General features: G+C 44.3%; 1 protein-coding gene and 2 long non-coding RNA genes across 4 annotated transcripts in view; 1 reads left to right on the top strand and 2 right to left on the bottom strand.

The window, feature by feature from the left end:
* LOC118501932 overlaps positions 1-3737 on the bottom strand; it is a 20238-nt gene extending 16501 nt beyond the window's left edge. Inside the window, exon 1 of the long non-coding RNA XR_004904584.1 lies at positions 3726-3737. This is a non-coding gene — a long non-coding RNA (uncharacterized LOC118501932). The remainder of the gene's footprint in view (positions 1-3725) is intronic.
* ARHGAP10 (Rho GTPase activating protein 10) overlaps positions 1-13867 on the bottom strand; it is a 234932-nt gene that overhangs the window by 207113 nt on the left and 13952 nt on the right. The window lies entirely within an intron of this gene.
* On the top strand, positions 1296-13867 carry LOC118501931. Its single transcript, XR_004904583.1, has 3 exons — positions 1296-1800; positions 7302-7313; positions 13856-13867. It is a non-coding gene; the product is annotated as an uncharacterized LOC118501931 (long non-coding RNA).

The raw sequence follows: 13867 nt of genomic DNA, 5'->3' as shown, positions 1-13867 counted from the left end.
GGCACTGGTGGGCAGTGCACAGGAGCGGGGGAACTCCCTAGGAGAGTCCACAGGCAGCCTTGGAGCAAATCACTCGTTCAGCTGCATGAACGGAGATAAGCCATGGTGAGAATCATGTGGAAAACAGACACCTCGTTTTCCTAACAGAATTCCACCGATGTCCACCGTTCATGCTGGAATGGGATTTACAGAAAACTCGATGCCACCCCACCTCCAGCAAGGAGACGGTGACCCCGAGCACCCTCGTGCCAGGTCTCTGCACATGTTAGGGCCTTTAATCCTCACGACGATACCTGAACACAGGCTGCCTTCATGGCTGCGGAGGGCTGCTGAGGTGTGGCCGGAAAGACTCATCTTGATGGCTTAACTCCCAGGACCTCGAGTTGTGACCATATCTGGAGATAGGATCTTTCAAGAGGTGACTGGGTTAAAATGAGGTCATTAGGATGGGCCCTAATCCAACACGACCGGCGTCCCTCTGCAAGGAAGAGATCCAGGCACAAAGGATAACCACGTGGGGACACAGGGAGAGGGCAGCCATCGACAAGCCGAAAAGAACGGCCAGAGTTTCAGAGGAAACTCTGCCAACACCTCAATCTTGAACTTCCGGGCTGCAGCACAGTGAGAAAAGTTCTGTGGTTTCAGCCACCCAGTGTGCTGCTTTGCCACGGCAGCCCTAGCAGGCCAGTACAACCGCAATATAGAACAAAACACTGAGGCTCAAAGAGGCTAAGTCAGTCCATCAAGGCCACTTAGCAAGTATGTAGCAGAGGTGGAATCTGAACACACGTCAAAATACAATCTTTCCAAATTGAGTACTTTGCCTGACACAAAGTAAGTGCTCAATAAATAGTGGCTACTCCTTAATCACCGCACATGTTTACAGCTGAATCTAGGACACTGAGACAAAGCCGCAATGCACGGTGATAGGACTATAATTCCTAGGCACGTTGAAGACAAATACTGCTGTACCAGTGATTCTATGGATTGGAGTTAGCTTCACAATCGAGGTAGAGCCCTGACTGGGTGGCTCAGTTGATTGGAATGTCATTCCACACACCAAAAATTTGCAGGTTCAATCCCTGGTCAGGGAGCGTACTGGAGGCGACCAACTGATGTGTCTCTCTCACATCAATGTTTCTCTGTCTAAAAGTCAATAAACATATCCTCAGGGGAGGATTTTAAAAAAATGAGGTAGATGACCTATGATTAATGGTATAGAACGGATTAGGCCTGATTATGACCTAAGGACGTTGGAACAAGGATAAAGGAGGGGCGGATGTATAAATGCAACTTCCCAATATTTTTCCCTGCTTTCCTCAGGCCCGTACGTGTCACCAGCAGCACGTGCACGAAAGCAGGGGGACTTTTCAATTCCCCCCGAGAGAAAGGTGGTGGTTACTTCAGGTCCCTCTCTTTTCCTCCCCCAACATATTGAAGTCCACACACTTGTTTTTAAAGAAAAGCAACAAAGATAGCATCCTTTCTTACCTGAAATGATCAGGAAATGAGACATGTAGCCAAGAGGAAAAAAATAGCACAGATTCTCAATTGTCAAGCAATCAGAAGACAGCAAATATGGGACATAAAAGGCATACTAAATGTAATTTAACCTTCGACAATGCGAGAGGATTTTGTAGATCCTCAGGGTAGTCATTATAAGTATTAATCATCGCAGTAGAAAGAACCTGCTAACGTAACAGGTGGCAGAATGTCAGCGAACGGGGAATGTACTACGGAGAGAGAGGCGCCGTGGCCCCTGGGAAAGACCGCCCTGACACATGGTTGGTTTCAAGGGGAGTGGCACGGCTCATAGGGGCATGCACGAAGCTACATGCCTATAAAGTGCAGACATACTTATTTTATAATGAGGGGTTTGCCTTAACTTTTGGCATCATGGGCCACAGTGGATAACTTTCATTTTACGTTTCTTCCTCAAGAACGTTTACTGGGAAGTACTTTCCCTAAAGACCAGAACTCCTATACATGGTGAGAAAACACAGCACCACAGAGACAGATTAGTTGCACCTGAACTCTGATCCTCTTCCTGAGAACGGAGCGCGTGATTCATTTCCCCCATATTTCAGTACTTAAGGTTTAAGTGAAAACTTTCAAAAATGTAAGAGTTGACATTAAGTACTTTCAGTGTCTAGAGTTTACTTAAATCCATTTCGACTCAAAATGGCAAAAAAAAATTTTCTCATGAAAAACTTAGTAGAGATTTTTAGAATGAACAATTTTGAGAACATGCTGAAGTGTCTTGTTCCTGAGAAAAATGTAGGTAAGTAAAATTCATTAAATTCAAAACCTGAATGACTTTTTCTTAACTAGGGAGACTGCTGTGATAGGACTGATTTTTGGCAACTAAATCACTAACCAGTCTGTAAATTGATGTTATTAGTCGAGTCTTTGGGATTATTTGGCAAGAAGATTACAGTGTTTCCAGACCCCCAGAACCACATGTATCGTAGGGGAAGTGTTTTTGCAAGGCAATAAGGCCAAGAAAGTATTGCTGTGCTCAGCTCGATTCATTGGGCCTGGAATCAGACTATCCCAATGGTGGGTGGTGGTGGGGGCAGGAGAGGTGCAGTGGAGTGAGGGCTTGGAGAAAAAAAAAATGCAAGCCACAGGAAAAATGCTTCAGGGAAGCAAATCCTCCAAAATTATGAGCCTATCAAGGGCAAGGGTCATATCCTATCCTACCTTGAATATTCAGCAGCTAGGGTACTGACTGGGCAGTCAATTACATGTTTATTCAGGCTTGGCACTCTAAATCAATGATGTATTTGAAAATAATCCTGAAGTAGATTATTAAAAAAGAATGATCCATTAATTACATGGCAATTTTCATGTCATAGACATACCATGCTGGAGAGGAAAAGGTATTCTTCAGTATATTTATATACAATATCCTTCGTGATTCCATAATCATTTCTCTTTGCTCCCTTCCCGAGTGCCCTAATTCATCTGTCCTATTAGTTAGGGCCCACCCCCTGGATCATTCAATTACGGTGTTCCCGGGTGCTCCACCCCCGCCACGATTGTTTTCCAATCCCAGTTTACACTGTGGAATGGACTCCAGTTGAGCAAAGTCACAGGTGAGTAGAACAAAACGGTAAAGTTTTTTTTTCTCTTATTTTCAACGTGATTCTCAATAACCTCTTAATATATATATATTTTTTCTGTCTTCTTTTATAGGAACAAACATAGCTATTTTCTAAAGGTACTGGTGTAGGCAGATTTCACTCGTTTCACGATGTCTCTCAGAATCCTGACCACAGACGTGCCCAGAGCATCCACGTCGTCCTTTCCAAAGGGGTTTTTTGAATAAGGAGGGGGCGGGTTCTGCAGCTCACACACCATATGGCTTCATGTATATTTTGCATTCTGCCAACTTTGATTACAGTTAAATTAATGTTTCCCAGTATTTACCTTTGAGAAGTTAAAGACTATTCAAGGAGAGAGCCCCTGGTTAAATAAAGTTAGAAATGGACTAGTTTAAACAAAGCTACATAGGTTTCTTTAGTGCCAGACTTCCCTTAACGCAATCACACATGCGGTGTGTCTCCCAGACAGGACACTGTGTGTCGTGCGTTACGGAAAGGTGTCGACCTCAGACACTGCTTTCGTGGAGCTTCTTTCTGTCCCCACTAGCACCTCCCAGAAAACACACTGAGAATGGCGGGATTAAATCCTGTCTCGTGTTTGGCCTCTGAAGACTTAACCAGAAACACACCCAGGACTCTGCCGCCTGTCAAGAGCGAAAAATGGATGTGACCCATGGAGATCCCACGCCACCCCCCATCTATCCCTGTTCCGGTGTGGACTTTAATGATGAGATGGAGACACTTGGTATGGCTTACGCAAACTTCATTCAAAGACTAGCTGCTAAAGAGATGTTCGATAACTCCTAATTATTAATTATTAATGAGTAATTGTTATCATGACAGAATTCATGATGAACTTTGGCTAATAATTAAAGAATGGAAAAACATGTATTCACTACTCCCCTAAAATGGAATGACATCACATCACAGTTATTCCACAGTCTATTCTAAGGATTCTCTTGGAGTCCGTAAATGTCAACAGGGGTTATGAACTGACTTTAGTGACTCCGAAAGGCCTCAAATTATCTTCTGTACATTTTTGTGGAAAGGCAGCTCTTGCTTTTACTAGAGAGACAAAAGGTTCCATGGCCCCAAATATATTTTTTAAATCTTCCTGATGAGCCAGTAGTCTTCCACGACTCCAACGATACTCATTTTCATTTTCCTACACCCCTACCAGGTCACCTTCCATGTTTGAATTAGTGCTTCTAGGATATGAAGGCCTGTCCAGGAAGTATCCATCCATGTGCTTTGAAAGCTACAAGATACACTGTACATAGGACAATGATGCCTCGGTCCCCTTCAAGGTAGGCACCTTGGGACCTCACACAGCTCTCCCAGCTTCTCCCCCACTTTTCAAAAACACTCTGCAAAATCCTTTGTTGGAATTACCATCAGCTGCCCTCCTCTTGTATTTTCCTAAATCTCATCCATGGTCTGAAATCTCTTCATTTTCCAAGATTTTAGTTTTGAAAAAGCCAGAAGTCACAGGGCATCAAATCTGGACTGTAGAGGGGCTGAGTCATGCGGGTAATTTGATGTTTCACCAAAAACTGTGCATGAAACATGATGCATGAGCAGGCACGTTGTCGTGATGAAGCTGCCAATCACCAGTTGCCCATAGCTGTGGCCATTTTCCTCATATTGTAGCTCTCAACCATCGAAGAGCATTGAGGTAGTACTCCTCATTAATGGTTTGGCCTGGAGGGGCATACTCGTGATGGGCAACACGTTCCCACTTAAAAAAAAAAAAAAAAAAACAGTGAACATGGCCTTGATCTTGTTGCAACTTTGCTGCACCTTCCACATCACAGCTATAGGCCCATCATCTCCATTTACGACCTTCGTGATGAAATCCAGTTCATTGGCGGTGGTTTGAATGAAGTCACTAGCCACGTAAAACAATGCTCCTTCTGCTCTGGTAGCAGAAGCTGCAGGATGAATTTTGCCAGGACACGTTTCATGCCAAGATCCTGCACCAAAATCTCAGACACAGTGGTTCTGGGATCCCCAGATCGGCTTCCAGTTCTCGCACTGTCAGTCACCGATCTTTGTTGACTGCATGCAGCCCGTACACCTTCAACTTTCTCAGGTGTTCCGCTTGTTGCAGGCCTTCCAGATCGTGGATCACTTTCCACAGATTCTTGTCCCCAACAAAAGCACACCTTCCATTCGGGAAAGACTGCTGATTCTCCCACGGAGAGCGGGGCAACAATGGCAAACATCAAGTTTTCAATCAGGGAGGAACCACCAGCGATGCTTCAGGCTCATGTGGTTTGCATTGAGTGGTGTTGCCACGCCCACCCAAGAAAGTCCCCAAGAAGCCACATCCAAATGCAAAACACACACAGAACTCCCTTGCGGTCGGTGAAGAAATTACTATAAAGGGGAGGAGGGGGAGCGGGGCCCTAGAGATGATTTAAACCATTTGAAACAAATTTAACGCCAGAAAACTATGAAGAGGATAACCTTAACTTACCACACTGCCTATCAGAAATTGTTATGCCTCAGCAGCTCTTTTCCAGTTGTCCTGCGAGGGTCCTGAATATCACACCCAGCCTTTGTTTCCAATCCACAGAATCTCTTCAACCCTGGCAAGCGAGCAGCCACCCAGGAACTCCACCACTGAGCTCCTGGGAGCCCCACCCACCACCCACCGGGAAGCAGGGTTTTCCTGTCACCACTAGAAGAGACCAGCCCAGTCCCCCTTCCACCGGGACACTGGGAAACCAGCCACAAGTGAGAAAATCATCTTCACCTAGTTCTGTACCAGCCCTCTACTGGCCCTGAAATATCCCAGTCAAGAAATTAATTTCTTCTTTTTGTTTGTTTGTTTGTTTTTGTGAGTTATTTATCAGGAAAGGGACAGAACAGGGAACCCCCAAGGGAGAATTTGGAGAAAGAAGAAAGCCCTAAAGGGAACCTAGTCTGAAAGAATGGATACAAATGAATCAGCACAGGGAAGGAGGGACAGTGTTCACAACAAGAGGAGCGACGGGAGGGGTGACGATGAGCAAAGGCTGAAGTCAGTGACAGAGGATCTCCGGGTTTCCCTCACAGACCGAGTCCCCGAGAAGGCCACGCTTGGACCTGGGGGACAAAGACAAACCCTTTACACTGAAGGACTATCCCAAGCCTCGGGGGAGTTGGATTCAACTCCGAAGCCTACTCTAAATGGAAACCGGGTGAATGTGGACCAGCTGTTGAAGCTCCCCAGCTCTCCACAGAGTCACCTATAGAATTCCTATGCAAACTGGACAGGGATTGCGACCTGGCTGACTTACCTCCTGTAGTTCTTGGAATAATGATCTAGGGAGAAAAGCATGTAACCAAGCTTCTTGTAAGTGGTCAGCCTCCACAGATGGAGACATTGATTGCTATTACCCTCCCAAGATGCAGGGGTGGGGGAGGGAGGAACTGAAATACTGGGCAGCAAGGCCAAGGCCACGGGACTGCTGGTCAGACCTGGGCCGCAACAGAGCAGCTGCAGGGAGCAACTGGGCACTTGAAACATGGCCCGTCTCAACGGGCCTGTGCTGTTAATGTAAAATGCACCCTGGCTTCCAAAGATTCTGCTTGGGGGGCGGGGGAAGCAAACTGTAAAATATCTCACGATAACTGTATAGTGACCATAATTTTTAAGCTGAAATATTTTTATATACTGAGTTAAATAAAACATTAAAATTAATTTCACCTGTTTCTTCTTTATTAATGCAGTTACTAGACTTTTTTAATTTATGCAGACATGTGGCTTACATCAGATCTTTAGTGGAGAGCAATGAGCTTACACTTTGAATCACAAATTTGCTCTGCCAGTTACATTTCGGGGGGGGGAAGTTTTTCCGTCTCTAATTTGTTTCTATTTGAGTAAAACAGATAACAGCCCTTCAATGAGGTAAGATACAGAGTTCTTAACACAGCCAAGTCCAAGTGACTGGAAGCTTAACAAATTGATTAACACTCATTCATTTGGCAGATACCTGAGTTCCTACCGTGTGCTAGACACTAAGACAAAAACCCTGTCTCCAAAAAGCTTACATTCTGAGAAAAACAATTAAAAGAGACACATGAAAATACAGGAGACCTTGAGTAATAAGCGATCGGGTGCACATGGTAGGCAGGTGAGGGGAGGGGGAGAGGGTGGGGCAGGGCGCGAAATGAAACACTGTGGCCAGAAAGCACTGGCTGGGAAAGGCAGTGCAGCTGGTTACACAGCCTCAGCCTCAGCAAGGATGAGCCCCAGGGTTTCCTCTTGGGCCGATGAACACATTCTAGATGGCTGCACACATCTGTGAACACACTTAAAACTCATGTATAATTACACTCTTTAAATGGCTGCATTGTATGGCGGATGAATTATATTTCAATGAGGCTGTTTTAAAAAATACCAAAGAGACCCGTACACATGAACCGAGAAGCGCTGGTGGCCAGAGTACTGCTCTCCCAGCATCATCATCGAGCAAATCTACGGACGTCTTTAGAGCTTTCTCAAGCACTCAGTTATTTGCTCCTCAAAACAGCCTTCGGAGAGAGAAGGGGCAGTCACTCCATTTTAATATTGAAGACAGAAAGAAATAAGCAACACGTTCGGCACATTATGCTTTATTATTTCAAGAAAGGTAAAAGCGCAACCGAAACGCACTGAAAGATTTGTGCCGTGTATGGAGAAGGTGCAGTGACGGATCGAATGTGTCAAAAGTGGTTTGCGAAGTTTTGTGCTGGAGATTTCTCACTGGACTATCCTCCAGGAGAAGTTGATAGTGATCAAATTGAGACATTAACTGAGATCAATAAACATTATACCAGGGAAAGATAGCCAACATGCTCAAAATATCCAAATCAAGCACTGAAAATCATTTATACCAGCTTGGTTACATTAACTACTTCGATATTTGGGATCCACAATAAGTGAAAAAAACCTCCTTGACCATATTTCTGCATGCGATTCTCTACTTAAACAACAAAAGCATCCTGCTTTTACAACAAACTGTAAACAGCGATGAAAAGTGGATACTTTACAATAGTGCGGAACGGAAGAGATTGTGGGGCAAGTGAGATGAACTACCACTGACCACACCAAAGGCCGTCTTCATCCAAAGAAGCTGATGTTGTATAAACGTAGGATTGGAAAGGAGTTCTCTGTTATGAGCTCCTTCCAGAAAACCAAATGATTAATTCCAACAAGTACTGTTCCCAGTCAGATCAACTGAAAGCATGTGGTGAAAAGTGTCTGGAATTAGTCAACAGAAAACACATAATCTTCCATCAGGGTAACACCAGACCCCGTGTTTCTTTGATGACCAGGCAAAAACTATTACAGCTTGGCTGGGAAGTTCTTTCCTCTGCGGTATTCACCAGACCTTGCACCTTTGGATTTCCATTTATTTTTGTCTTCACAAAATTCTCTTAATGGGAAAAAAAGTCAATTCCCTGGAAGACTGCAAAAGCATCTAGAACAGTTCTTTGCTCAAAAAGATAAAAAGTTTTGGAAAGATGGACTAATGAAGTTGCCTGAAAGATGGCAAAAGGTAGTGGAACAAAACAGGGAATAATATCCTGTTCAATAAAGTTTTTGGTAAAAAAAAAAAAATACCAAAGGAAAGCACTGGCCAAAGCTTTATTCGTGTGTAACTACACCACATTCTTCACAAGGTGAGATGGGAAAAAAGTTCCTTTCCATAAAGCAATGATTATTAACCAGAATGGCAGCTGTGGCCCGTGCGCTAGTTTCCTACTCATTCTCTGCCGGTCCCTCAGTCAGCCTGCCCCTCTGCTTCCAGGCCTGAGAGGCGGCACTCTTGGGAAAAGCAGTTCTATGGCACAGGTTACAGACACCTGGACAGGGACAGGCACCAGATCCAAGAGAAGCCAAAAGACAGGCTGGCCAGTGACCTCCCAAGAGCTGGACAGACAGACTCTCCCCTAAACAAGAGGCAGCAGTGCCTATGATACAAATTTTTCCTCCCTTGCCCTTCATCCTCTTTCGTTTCCCCTAGCCAGGGGCTGTAATGGCTGGACCATCTTACCACCACTGAGGAAAAGGCCAAGAAACTGGGAGCATCCCCAGCTTTGACGACCAGCCAGCAACCACTTCCTACGTGACTTGTTACGTGAGGAAAAAAATCAGCAGCTCAATCCAGGTCTGTCACCCAGCTTTTCTGTTACACGCAGACATTTTTGCTACTGGTACATTGCTCCTCGAGACGGAAGTGGGACAAATCCTTCAATATAAACCAAGAACCACACACAGAGAAAACAGCCAGAGGCTGACTCGCCATGTACTTACTACATACACGCCCGCACCCACACACACCCCTGCCTTCTCTAGTGACAGCACAGTTTCTAAAAAGGAAAAACAGAAAAGTGTTACCTACGCAAGGATGAGAGATGCTGGAGAGAGCGGTACCTATTTACTGTGTCTGTAAGAGCCAGAGTAAAGCTACTTCCTAAAAAACACTTAATCAGCACCTTGCCGAAGCAAAAGCCAATGACAGTAGTGCTTTCAAAAGGAATGCTCTCTCTCTTCTTGGTAACATGGTACGGATACTCCTATAGCCGGGGTCCCTTCCTGTTTACAAAGAGTCGAATGGAATGGAATGCCTTGCAATAATTTTCTAGGAGAAATTAAATGGGAAGTGATGCAACGAACACAGAATGTCCAGGCTGAGTTTATCACAAGAATTGGTTATGTAAGAAAAATCATGACACTGTGTTCTTCTTAAAAATAACAAGTACTTGTAGTATCACAGCTTTGATTTTGCTTAAATAATGTTTGCTTGTATTTGATCATTAGTGCTTGAGAATTACTTTAAAACTATCATCCTGAAAGGACTTTAATATTCCTTCAAGGACCATGTTGCACTATAAATCTAACTTTTAAAATGTACAACTGTGTAGCCAAATCGCTATTTTTATTTTTTCCTGTTTTTCTTTATGTGAAACAAATTAAACACAAATACCCAATCTTTACGCATGTATAACTGTGAAAATGCACTATTTCTCTTTATATGGAGACAGACTAAAAAATCTGTAAACAACTGTCAGCACATTGAATACACAGCATCATTAAGGAATGACAACAGAAAGCCAACCAAAAGAAACAAACTGGCCGACTGTATCCATCCAGAGGCACTTTGGAACGTCAGAAAGGTTTGAATGCAGTCCCAACGGTGCCCTAGCTCCTCCTGGGCCTGGTCTTTGGCTCCGAAGATTTTGTCACCTTGAAGCCAAAACAACTTCGTAGGCAGACTCTAGCCACTTTCCCTTCCTGGGCATTAGGATCTTGATTAGTTTCGTCAGGAGCAAAGCACTCGGCAAGGACGCACAAGAGGAGATGGGACGGCGACGCGTAGCAGCACCAAGTTACAAAAGGCCCTTTCTGCCTTAACCCCCGTGGCTGGGGACAGGGCAGGACACACGGGCCCTGGGTTCTTCCCTGCTTCTCGACTGGTGTCACCCAGCGTCCTGAGCCTGGAAGCACTTCCAGCTTCCAGCATCCCGGGAGCCAGACCGACCTGTGCTGGGCAAGCAGGAGTCCCGCCGTGTTGTAGGCCCAGAGCAGGGGACTGAAAGCAGACCCCGCCCTTGAGGGGCCCAGAGTCTACTGGGATCTGCTGGGATCTGGAGCGTGAGTAAGGGGGGTGGGGGCTTGAAGTTTTTAGGAATGTTCGCTTTTATTAAAACCCAGCGAAAGATGAATGGAAGCTCAACCTCCAAAATAATGTCACTCCGTCTTTGTTCAAATCTTTAACGTCTGTCCTTTGACGTCAAATGAAGCATCAAGAGGAAAGACTCACTCATGCGAATGATTACATGGTAGAGCCTCAGTATTTTCTTACTCTAACCCTGATCTCAATTTCCAACATCCATGAATGGGATGTGAGCATCAAGACAATAATCTCAAAGAGGAAAAAATGAAATCACCCTTTAATATGATCTCCTCCTTTACTTGTTCACTAATAATACAAACAGACAAGAAAAGTGGCTTCCGTGCAAACTCAACACCACAGTGAGCTTCTGGAACCAAGAGGCAGAACAAAGCAGACACCTAAGTGGGGACTGTCTCCCCATCGGGGGAGTAAGAAGGTTGGGCATTCCTTCCTCCGAGGCAGGGGACCAGGACCCTCATTCCAGCTTTCTATGTGGAAACTGAGATTTCCTACATTCAATAATCATCAGGAAAACTTGGAAATACATAATTTTTTTATTTTTTTGGTTTTTAATTTTTTTTAAAGATTTTATTCATTTACCTTTAGAGAGGGAAGGGAGGGAGAAAGAGAGAGAGAGAGAAACATCAATGTGCGATTGCTGGGGGTCATGGCCTGCAACCCAGGCATGTACCCTGACTGGGAATCGAACCTGCGACACTTTGGTTCACAGCCCTTGCTCAATCCACTGAGCTACACCAGCCAGGGCTATGGAAATATTTTTAGGTGAACTACAATGTCATCACAGACGTTGTCAAAGTCATTACTATATGTCTTTGGACAAAAATTCTTAACCTCTAGACAGCAAACTCCTCTGAGGTGAACCAGCAGAAAAATTATTTCGGAGTAAATACATTCAGGATACCATCACCCAAGGGAATGAGAACACACCTAGAAGAAAAGGAATGGCTATTACCTGTGAACAAATTAAGGTGGCAATCTATGCAGGGGGCAGGAGATGAGCAGCAAACTCGGGCAAAGTGCAAACAGGCATCACCAGTAAAGCACCCAGACGCAAGAACAAAGGGTTTCCTTCCTGGGGAGGAATCTCAGGGGCCTCTGCCTCTCAGTGCAAAGCCAGGGAAGCTGAAAATGGTGTGCATACTGGCGGCCAGTACCGGTCAAACCTAGGCACCCTCATTAACAATTGCATTGCTTTTTAAATTCTGCTTTGGTTTAAAGGCAAACAGCAGTCTTTTTATTATTATTTTTAGTAATACAAGTAGAATTCTATAATCCAGATCATCTGAAGATGACTTCCTTTCCTGTGACTTTTCATAGCTTACAGGAAGTTTCTCTCACTTCATGGAAAAATGAAAAACTCCCTGAATACACTGTACAGACATAACCGTCCCGCCCTTGCCTTTGCACAAAGTAGTACGGCAAACCGGGCTTGCGCAGCACTGCAGCGACGGCAACAAAGAATGAGCATCTAACAGGTGTCCACCTGTGGCCCAACACAAAACCGTACATTCACTGAAAACATTATGAGGGGTGTGTGTGTGTGTGTGTGTGTGAGAGAGAGAGAGAGAGAGAGAGAGAGAGAAGAGAGAGAGAGAGAACTTACTGCAATACATTTAACACGTGGCCCAAGACCACTCCTCTTCTTCCGTGTGGCCTAGAGACGCCCACAGGACGTAAATGCTAACTCATCTGAAAGGTGTGAACCCTTACACAGTAAATGCTAAGGAAAATTTTAAACTTTTTTAACAAAGCTTTTACCTGCTATGACTACTACAACCAACACATTATCGTCATTACTTCTAGTAAACTTACAAATGTGTTTTCATACATCTTAGAAAACGTTTACTAATAGCTAAACTTGTACGTAGATTATCAGGTCCATTAAAACAGAATCTAACATCTCTAATTCAAGATGAGTAATCTACTCATTGCTGTTTTCAACTGAAGATATGTCATAGACACCTTCATTCTAATACATTCAACATATAAAAATGGATATTCGCATGCACACAAAAAACAGGTTGTGAAATGACTATTCACTTCAAAGGAATCATCACTGATCCCTCTCTCAGAGTAAGCAGTTTACTTATATCTGAACTATGATTAGATCTCTCTCGAGCTCTCTCTCTCTCTCTCTCTCTCCCCCTCCCTCACACACACACTCACTCTCTAGAAGCCCACAGAGCTCAATATGTATTCATTCCATTCTAACTTTCCTTCCCAGCCTAAACTCTGACTCTTGGGTATGCATTCGTGAAACAGATGCCGCAGCCTAGCACCCTCCCTTCTAGGTGGTCCTTCCACACCTGCCTAAGGTCAAACACACACACACACTAGCTCCCACCATGGAACCAACCCCCTCTGCATGCCTGCCCATTCTGTTCTCATGGCATACCTGAAACTGAGGAAGAGCCTTCACTCAAAATTACACTTTCAGCTCTGAAGCTTTGGGAAGGAAAACTTCAAAGCCACAAAATTTAAAGGTCTTTACAGACCTGCTCCTTTGTTCTCTCGACAAAGAAGCACTTTTTCAAACCTTTTTGTCCTGTGACTGTCGAGATAAATCAGTCCTGCAGACACTGTGGCAGTTAGTCCCTGCCAAAAGGCACTGAACCATCTTAGAGCAAACAAAAAACTGTTAACTGTGGCTAAGTGATACATCCTGTTTCTGGATGTCTGACTGTTCATCCACAGGCTGATTTGCATAGCGTACAGGCCCTTTGGAGGACAGCAACTGAGACATGGCAGGCAGGTCTACAAGATTTTAGATTTCACGTCACGTTTCATTTACCTATCTCATTTCCCCTAGACTATCAATGAAAATACTCCAAATAGGCCACTTACCTACTTTCAAATCCTTGCTTCAGGTACTATCCAGCATACACAATAAAATGGACAAGAGAAATATTTCCAGAGACTATCACCGAATTTTAGAAGAATATAACTTCTTTGGACAACGTTTTGGGATGCTTACAGGATTTCTCAATTGCTTTCAAAATTAAAATTAGGCCCTAGCTAGGTAGCTCAGTTGGTTAAAGTGCCCTTCCAATATGCCAGGATTGTGGGTTTGATCCCCAGCCAGGGCACATA

Source organism: Phyllostomus discolor, chromosome 8 (assembly GCF_004126475.2).
Source record: "Phyllostomus discolor isolate MPI-MPIP mPhyDis1 chromosome 8, mPhyDis1.pri.v3, whole genome shotgun sequence".
Classification (NCBI taxonomy): Eukaryota; Metazoa; Chordata; class Mammalia; order Chiroptera; family Phyllostomidae; genus Phyllostomus; species Phyllostomus discolor.
The sequence above is the reverse complement of the archived record's forward strand: the minus strand, read 5'-3'. Positions and strand labels throughout refer to the sequence as shown.